At 38.8% G+C, this 9,031-nt stretch overlaps 1 protein-coding gene across 4 annotated transcripts in view; it reads left to right on the forward strand.

The window, feature by feature from the left end:
- The window catches only part of ZC3H8 (zinc finger CCCH-type containing 8), a 48,830-nt gene that overhangs the window by 28,680 nt on the left and 11,119 nt on the right, over positions 1-9,031 (forward strand). Inside the window, exon 9 of one of the 4 annotated variants that reach the window (XM_032177284.2) lies at positions 1,817-1,844. The exons of the other annotated variants lie outside the window; for them this stretch is intronic. The gene's annotated coding sequence lies outside the window, so the exon portion shown is untranslated. The remainder of the gene's footprint in view (positions 1-1,816; positions 1,845-9,031) is intronic. 4 annotated transcript variants of the gene reach the window in all.

Consider the following 9,031-nt stretch of genomic DNA (forward strand, 5'->3'; position numbering starts at 1 on the left):
TTTTTTTTTTTTTTTTTTTTTTTTTTGAGACAGAGTCTCGCTGTGTTGCCCAGGCTGGAGTGCAGTGGCACAATCTTGGCTCACTGCAAACTCCGCCTCCTGGGTTCATGCCATTCTCCTGCCTCAGCCTCCTGAGTAGCTGGGACTATAGGCGCCCGTCACCATGCCCGGCTAATTTTTTTGTATTTTTAGTAGAGACGGGGTTTCACCGTGTTAGCCAGGATGGTCTCGATATCCTGACCTTGTGATCTACCTGCCTCGGCCTCCCAAAGTGCTGGGATTACAGGCGTGAGCTACCGTGCCCAGCTGCTTTTTTTTTTTAATTAGAAGATTTTACATAACAGATTCAATTTCTGTCCTTGCAAGTTTATTCAGATTTTTCTTTTTTAAAAAAATCAGCTTTGGTAATTTGTATCTTTCCATTAATTTTGCTATTTCATCTAAGTTGTCTACTTTGTTGGCGTAAATTTATTTATAGTATTGCCTTATAATCCTTTTGAATTCTGTATCATAAAGAGATTTTCTTTTTTTTTTTTTGAGATGAAGTCTTGCTGTGTTGCCTAGGCTGGAGTGCAGTGGCACAATCTCAACTCACTGCAACCTCTACCTCTTGGGTTCAAGCGATTCTCCTGCCTCAGCTTCCCAAGTAGCTGGGATTACAGGTGTGTGCCACCACACCTGGCTCATTTTTGTATTTTTAGTAGAGATGGGGTTTCACCATGTTGGCCAGGCTGGTCTCGAGGCTCCTGACCTCAGGTGATCCACTTGCCTTGGCCTCCCGAAGTGCTGGGATTACAGGCGTGAGCCACCACGCTCACTCTGTTGTCCAGGCTGGAGTGCAGTGGCACGATCTTGACTCACTACAACTTCCATCTCCTAGGTTCAAGTGATTCTCCTGCCTCAGCCTCCTGAGTAGCTGGGACTACAAGCACTTACCATCATGCCCAGCTAATTTTTGTATTTTTAGTAGAGACTGAGTTTCACCATGTTGGCCAGGCTGGTCTCGAACTCCTGACCTCAAGTGATCTGCCCGCCTCAGCCTCCCATAGTGTTGGGATTACAGGCATGAGGCACTGTGCCTGGCCATCTTTGTGACATTGAGGCTTTTAATCTATGAATATGTTGACTGTAGTCTTTTTTTAGACATAGGGTCTTGCTCTGTTGCCTAGGCTAGAGTGCAGTGGCACAATCATAACTCACTTTAGCCTCGAACTCCTGGGCTCAAGCAGTCCTTCTACCTAAGCCTCCCAAGTAGCTGGGACTGCAGGTGTGTGCTACCACACCTGGCTAATTGTTGTCTATAGTCTTTCAAAATGTCTTTTGATAACATTTTATTATTTTCCCCAGTGGGTTGCATATTTTTGTTAGTTTTTTTGTTAACAATTAACTATTTTGAGGTATACAGAACAGTCAATAAATTGCACCCATTTTAAATGCACACATACAAAATAAAACCTACTAGAGTTAATAAACAAATTCAGCAAAGTCCTGGGAAACAAGATCAATACACAAAAATAAATTCTGTTTCTACATACTACCAGTGAACAATCTCAAAATGAAGTTTAAACAACAATTTCATACAGTAGCCTCAAACAGAATAAAATAGGAATAAATTAAAAAGGTGTACACTTGTACACTGAAAATTACAAAACTGAGAGAAACTGAAGATCTAAATAAATGGAGAGTATACAATTCAATGAGTTTTGACACATGTATAACCATGTGGCTACCACCACAAGCAATAAATAGGACATTCCGTCACCCCAGAATGTTCCCTGTGACACTTTACTACAATTCATTCTTCTCCTTTTCTCAGACCTCAGGCATCCACTGGTATTCGTTCAGTAAGTATCGATTAGTTTCGCCTGTTCTAGAATTTCATATAAGCAGAATTATATAGTCTCCACTCTTGTGTCTTTTGCTCGGTATGGTGTTTTCAAGCTTTTTTTTTTTTATGTATATTAGCAGCACACTTCTCTTTATTGCTGAATTGTATTCTTTTGTATGGATATACTTGTTTATTCATCTGTTGATGGACATTTGAATATTATAAATAAAGCTTCAGTGAACATTTATGTTCAAGTCTCTGAGGCAATGTAATTTGAAATAAAAGCAATGATAGTGTATTTTTGTCCTGGGTTTTAAAGAGACTGCTATTAATATTTTCCCCACTGAATACAATGTGTCCTGCAATTTTCTGGTAGAAACTCTGTCAAGTTAATGAAATTCTCTTCAAATTGTAGCTTGGTAAGAGTTGTTGGACTTTTTGTTTCTTTGTTTTCTAATCATGAAGATTATGTTGACTTTTTTGGAATTCTTTTTGACATGACCAGAGTTTTTCTTTTTATTCTGCCAAAGGAACAGATTATATCTATGCATTTAAAAATACTAAGCCACCCTTACATTCCTGATTATAAATGTGAAGTTTTCAAATATCATTAATATTATGCCAAAATATTAATGCCTTTTGAGACACGGTCTCACTCTGTCACCTAAGCTGGAGTGCAGTGGCGTTATCTCAGCTCACCACAACCTCTGCCTCCCAGGCTCAAGCGATTCTCCTGCCTCAGCCTCCTGGGTAGCTGGGATTACAGGCACCTACCACCCTGGCTAATTTTTGTATTTTTAGTAGAGACGGGGTTTCACCATTTTGGCTAGCCTGGTCTCAAACTCCTGACCTCAAATGATCCACCTGCCTTGGCCTCCCAAAGTGCTGGGATTACAGGGCGTGAGCTGCCGTGCCTGGCCTTTATTCCTTATATTGATTATTTGTGCCTTCTGTTTTTCTTCATCAATTAATCTGCAGTTTTGTAGTTACATTATTCTCTAGAAAGAACCAACTTTGCTTTCTTTAATTCTATTTTATACTAATTTTCTATTTCATCAATTTATCTTCTAGATTATATCAGTCCTTTTACATTGTTTGGGCTTATTTTGCCCAAAGATTGATTGTTAGCATTTCTTCTTTCTTAGCACATCTAAACCTATACATTTCTCTTAATGTAGTACTTTACTTATCCCCAAAGTTTTTTAAATTAAATATTCTTATAAAAGTAATATATGCAGATAGTTTAAAAAGTCAAGAGGTTATACAAGAATTATCATGGAAAAACAGCAGTCCTTCATATCATGATTATTTTTGTAGATGCTAAAAAAGCTTTCTGCTAAATTCAACACTCATTTCTTTTGTTTTTTATGGCTTTTATTCTATTCTTGAGGATTGTTTGTGTGTTTCTAGGAATTTGTACATTACCTCTAAATTAATATATTGACATGCGATTGTTCATATTATTCCTTCTTTAAATATTCTTTACTTTTTTTTTCTTTTTTTAAATTGTACTTTAAGTTTTAGGGTACATGTGCACAACGTGCAGGTTTGTTACATTGTATACATGTGCCATGTTGGTGTGCTGCACCTGTTAACTCGTCATTTACATTAGGTATATCTCCTAATGGTATCCCTCCCCACTTCCCCTACCCCATGACAGGCCCCAGTGTGTGATGTTCCCTACCCTGTGTCCAAGTGTTCTCATTGTTCAATTCCCACCTATGAGTGAGAACATGCAGTCAACACTCATTTCTTATTAAAAAAAAAAACTAAAGAAAATAGGAATAGATGGATACTTTAAAAGATTTTATTGTGATAAAATACACATAATATTTACCATCTTAACCATTTGTAAATGTACAGTTAAGTAATGTTAAGTTCATTCATATAGTTTTGAAACCAATACCACCACATATATCACCAGAGCTCATGTTTTTAATCTCAAAACTAAAACCCTGTATCCATTAAACAAAAACTCCCCATTTCCTCGTCTTCAAGGCCTTGACAACTACCATCTTGTTTTCTGTCTCTTGTGATTTTGACTACTTTAGACATCTCATATAAGTGAAATCATACAGTATGTCCTTTTTTTATCTCATATAAATGAAATCATACAGTTTGTCTTTTTGACAGACATTTCTGTCACCACCATCCTATTTTCTGTCCCTTGTGATTTTGACGAATTTAGGTATCTCATATAAGTGAAATCATATATTATCTGTCCTTCTTGACAGACTTATTTCATTTAGGTGTAATGTCGTCAAGATTCATCCACATTGTAGCATGTCAGAATTTCTTTTTTTTTTTAGGGCACAGCCTCCTTTTGCCCTGGAAACACCCAGACAGCAGGGCAGGCAACTCCACCCACCCCCCACCTCTTGTAGCCAGACAGGCCAGGCCACACGTGCTAGAGCTTCCAACCCAGTGGTCCCACTGCTACCTGAACTCTGCAGGCAGGTGCAACTCCATGTTTACCCAAGAAGTACACAGACAACAGATTAGGGCTGACCTAGCAAGGATACAACCTATCTGTCAACTGAGGTTCCTGTCTGAGGGACAGCCCCATGGACAAGAACACTCAACAAAAGAAACACAGGCACAGAGACAGTAATCAGAGAGGGCTCCTCCAAGACCCAGGAGCAGGCTAGAATCTAAGCCAGTCAACTGAACCCACCTTATACTGTAATCAAACCCCCAAGGTTATCAAGAAGAAAAAAAGCAAAAAATCCACCCAAAGGACAGCAACTTCAAAGACTGAAGAACATCAGCCAATATAAATGAGAAAACCAGCATAAGAACTCTGGCAACTCAAAAAGCCAGAGTGCCTTCTTACCTCCAAATGACTGTACCAGTTCCCTAGGAATGGTTATTAACCAGGTTGAAATTTCTGAAATGTCACAAATAGAATTCAGAATATGGATAGGAACAAAGATCAATGACATACAGGAGATAGTCAACCCAATCCAAGAAATCTAAGGATTACAATAAAACAATACAGGAGGTGATAGACCAAATGACCATCATAAGAAAGAACCAAACTGACCTGACAGAGCTGAAAAACACACTAGAAGAATTTCACAGTGCAATCTCAAGTTATCAGCAGAATCAACCAAGCTGAAGAAGGAATCTCAGAGCTGGAAGACTGGCTCTGCAAAATACCTCAGTCAGACAAAAATAAAGTAAAAACAATAAAGAAGACTGTATTCGTTCATGCATTGCTATAAAGAAATACCTTAGACTGGGTAATTTATAAAGAAAAGGGGTTTAATTAGCTCATGGTTCCGCAGGCTGTACAGGAAGCATGGAGGCATCTGCTTCTGAGGAGGCCTCAGGAAACTTACAGACATGGCAGAAGGTGAATGAGGAGTCAGCATGTCGCATGGCCAGCAAGAGAGAGTGGGGAGGAGCTACACACTTTTAAACAACCATATCTTGTGAGCATTCACTCACTATCGCTAGGACAGTACCAAGGGGGATGGTGCTAAACCATTCATGAGAAATCTGCCCCCATGATGCAGTCACCTCCCCACCTTCAACATTGGGGATTACAATTCAACATGAGATTTGAGCAGGGACACAGATTCAAACCATATCAAAGACTGAACAAAACCTCTGAGAAATATGAAATCATGTAAAGAAACCAAATCTATGACTCATTTCCATCCCTGAAAGAGAGGAAGAGAAACCGAGCAACTTGGAAAACATATTTCAGGATATTGTCCATGAAAATTTCCCCAACCTTGCTACAGTGGCCAACATTCAAGTTCAGGAAATACAGAGAACCTCTGCAAAATTCTACACAAGAAGATCATCCTCATGACACATAGTCATCAGATTCTCCAAGGTCAAAATGAAAGAAAAAACGGTTAAGGGCAGCTGGAGAGAAGGGACAGGTCACCTACAAAGGGATCTTTTTTGTTGGTTTTTGAGATGGAGTTTCACTCTTTTTGCTCAGGCTGAAGTGCAATGGCACGGTCTCAGCTCACCACAACCTCTGCCTCCCAGGTTCAAGTGATTCTTTTGCCTCAGCATTCTGAGTAGCTGGGATTACAGGCATGTACCACCATGCCTGGCTCATTTTCTATTTTTAATGGAGATGGGGTTTCTCCATGTTGGTGAGGCTGGTCTCGATCTCCGGAGCTCAGGTGATCCACCTGCCTTGGCCTCCCGAAGTGCTGGGATCACAGGTGTGAGCCACTGCGCCCGGCCCTACAAAGGGGTCTTTAGGCTAACAGCAGACCTATCAGCAGCAACCCTACAAGCCAGAAGAGATTAGAGGCCTATATTCAGCAGTCTTAATTTTCAACCAAGAATTTTATATCCAGCCAAACTAAGTTTCATAAGCAAAGGAAAATTAAATCCTTTTCAGACAAGCAAAGGCTAGGGGAATTTGTTACCGCCAGACCTGCCTTACAAGAGGTCCTGAAGGGAGTGCTAAATATGGGAAGTAAAGACCATTACTGGCCACTGCAAAAACACACTTAAAAGTACATAGGCCAGTGACACTATAATGCAGCCACACAAACATGTCTGCATAATAACCAGCTAACAATGTTATGACAGGATCAAATCTTCATGTATCAATACTAACCTTGAATGTAAATAGGCTACACATTCCAGTTAAAAGGCACAGACTGGAAAGTTGATATAGAAACCCCAATGGTATGCTGTCTTCAGGAGGACCATCTCACATGCAGTGACACCCTTAGGCTCAAAGTAAAGGAATGGAGAAAAATCTACTAAGCAAATGGAAAGCATAAAAAGACAGGAGTTGGCTATTCTAATTTCAGGCAAAACAGACTTTAAACCAACAAAGATTTTTAAAGACCTATGAAGTGACTTAAATAACCACACAATAATAGTGGGAGACATTAAACACTTCACTCACAGTATTAGATCATTGAGGTAGAAAAGTAACAAAGATGTTTGGGACCTGAACTCTATACTTGACCAAATGGACCTAGTAGACATCTACAGAACTCTCCACCCAAAAACATCAGAATGTACATTCAGCTCATCTGCACGTGACACATACTCTAAAACTGATGATACAACCAGGCATAAAATAATCCTCAGCAAATTAAAAAAAAAAATCACCTCACTCACACTCTCAGACCACTGTGCAAGAAAAGTAGAAATCAATGCTAAGAAAATCACTCAAAACTATACAATTACATGGAAGTTAACCTGGTCCTGAATGACTTCTGGGTAAATAATGTTGTAAATAATGTTGTGAAGACTTTCCCGTATGTTTTCCTCTATGAGCTTTATAGATTTAGCATTTACATTTATGTCTTTGATCCGTTTTGTGTTAATTTGTGTATGTTGTCTAAGACAATGGTCCAACTTCATTGTTTTGCATGAGGAGATCCAGTTTTCCTAGCACCATTTGTTGAAAGACTGTCCTTCCTTCATTGAATGGTCTTGGTACTTTTGTCAACAATTATTTACCACAGATGTGAGGGTTTATTTCTACCCTCTCCACTGTGTTCCATTGCTCTATATGTCTATCTTTTATGCTGTTAGCACACTGTTTTGATTACTGTCACTTTGTATTGAACTCAGGAAGTGTGAGTCCCCCAAATTTGTTCTTTTTCAAGATTTTTTTTTTTGGCTATTTGTTCCTTCAGATCCCATAAGAATTTTAAGGCGATTTTTCTATTTCTGGAAAAAAACATCAATTTGAATTTGATAGAGATTGCATTGGATACATAGATTGCTTTGGGCAGTAATAACATCTTAACAATATTGTCTTCCAGTCCATTAACATGGGATGTCTTTCCATTTATTTATGTGCCCTTGATTTCTTTCAGCAGTGTTTTATAGTTTCTATTACACAAGTCTCACCTCCTTGATTAAACTAATTCCTAAGTACATTTGGCCCTTGAACAACAGAGGAGTTAGGATTACTGACCCCTGCAGTAAAATCTGCATATATAGATGCAGTCAAAAATCTGCATATAACTTTTCACTCCTCAAAGTCATAACTAATAGCCTACTGTTGACGGGAAGCCTTACCAAGAACATAAACAGTCGATTAACACATAAGTAAACTCTCTCTCTCTCTCTCTCTCTATATATATATATATATATAATTTCCAAATCGTAGTGAATCCCCAAAAGATTTTCCAAGGTATTTATTGAAATCTATATATAAGTGGATTCATACAGTTCAAACTTGTGTTCAAGAGTCAACTGTATTCTTTGTTTTGGGGTACTGTAAATGGAATTGTTTTAATTTCCTTTTTAGACTGTTCATTGTTAGGGTGTAGAAATACACCTGATTATTGTGTGTTGAGGTTTTCTACATAGAAGATCATTGGGGGGATACTTTTTTAACATGATAAAATATGCTATACTTTAATAGGAATGCATCATACTCAATAGGGCAAACAGTAGAGGCATTTCCACTAGAGGAGTCTATGTTCCATTGAGACTGCCTGGTTTCTAAACCTTGAGTAGAGTTCCCTTCTGAAAACATCTGCCTTTGGGGTGAGGTTCATTTAAGAATGTCCTTGATGAAGCAATAACAATTATTATTATTATTATTTTTTTTTATTATTATACTTTAGGTTTTAGGGTACATGTGCACAATGTGCAGGTTTGTTACATATGTATCCATGTGCCATGTTGATTTCCTGCACCCATTAACTCGTCATTTAGCATTAGGTATATCTCCTAATGCTGTCCCTCTCCCCTCCCCCCACCCCACAACAGTCCCCGGAGTGTGATGTTCCCCTTCTTGTGTCCATGAGTTCTCATTGTTCAATTCCCACCTATGAGTGAGAACATGCGGTGTTTGGTTTTTTGTCCTTGCGATAGTTTACTGAGAATGATGTTTTCCAGTTTCATCCATGTCCCTACAAAGGATATGAACTCATCCTTTCCTATGGCTGCATAGTATTCCATGGTGTATATGTGCCACATTTTCTTAATCCAGTCTATTGTTGTTGGACATTTGGGTTGGTTCCAACTCTTTGCTCTTGTGAATAGTGCCGCAATAAACATACGTGTGCATGTGTCTTTATAGCAGCATGATTTATAGTCCTTTGGGTATATACCCAGTAATGGGATGGCTCGTCAAATGGTATTTCTAGTTCTAGATCCCTGAGGAATCGCCACACTGACTTCCACAATGGTTGAACTAGTTTACAGCCCCACCAACAGTGTAAAAGTGTTCCTATTTCTCCACATCCTCTCCAG

This window comes from Hylobates moloch, unplaced genomic scaffold, assembly GCF_009828535.3.
Source record: "Hylobates moloch isolate HMO894 unplaced genomic scaffold, HMol_V3 SCAFFOLD_15, whole genome shotgun sequence".
Classification (NCBI taxonomy): Eukaryota; Metazoa; Chordata; class Mammalia; order Primates; family Hylobatidae; genus Hylobates; species Hylobates moloch.